A 926-nucleotide genomic window follows, 5' to 3' on the forward strand; every position below is an offset into this window, starting at 1 on the left:
CAATCTCAGACTTCGATATCAATGTTATCGAGCTTGATGTTGGCTTTGTTATTGCCATAGAAGAAGATGAGTTTGAAATTGATAAAGATTTGCTTAAAAAAGAACTCAGGCTTCAAAAGAACCGACCCAAGATGAAAAGATACTTTGAAAGGGTCGATGAACCATTTAGACTAAAGATAAGAGAACTTTGGCACAAAGAAATGAGAGAACAAAGGAAGAACGTCTTTTTCTTTGATTGGTATGAAAGTAGCCAAGTCAGACACTTCGAAGAATTCTTCAAAAGAAAAAACATGATGAAAAAAGAGCAAAAATCCGAAGCAGAAGATTTAACTGTTATCAAGAAGGTTTCTACAGAATGGGAGACAAGGTAGACTCTGTTCATCCTCCATTTGAATCCATTCAATTATCTCATAATGGAGGAAAAGCTTGTCCACTATAAAGTATTTCTAAAAATACATATGGAGAAACAGCAAAGGTTGAACACATCGGACATTTGGTAGAACAACAAAATTATGCAAATATATCTCTACGTTCTCTTGGTCAACAAACAGATCGAATAGAGACAATCCTTATGGAAGGCTACAAAACAGGAAGACCTGAGGTAAAGATAAATATTCCCTCTAATTCTCAGTCTTCTAGTTCTCAGTCTGTTAGTCCTATGTTTGTCCCAACAATTGATCCTAACATCAAACTTGGAAAACAAAAGGCTTTTGGACCCGCAATCTCTGAAGAACTAGTCAATGAGCTAGCCTTAAAACTAAATAATTTAAAAGTAAATAAAAACATCAATGAGATTTCTGATAATGAGAAATATGATATGGTCAACAAGATTTTTAAACCTTCTACTCTTACTTCCACAACTAGGAATTATTACCCTCGACCAACTTATGCAGACCTACAGTTTGAGGAAATGCCTCAGATTCAAA

The sequence above is a fragment of the Oryza glaberrima genome, chromosome 11, assembly GCF_000147395.1.
Source record: "Oryza glaberrima chromosome 11, OglaRS2, whole genome shotgun sequence".
Classification (NCBI taxonomy): domain Eukaryota; kingdom Viridiplantae; phylum Streptophyta; class Magnoliopsida; order Poales; family Poaceae; genus Oryza; species Oryza glaberrima.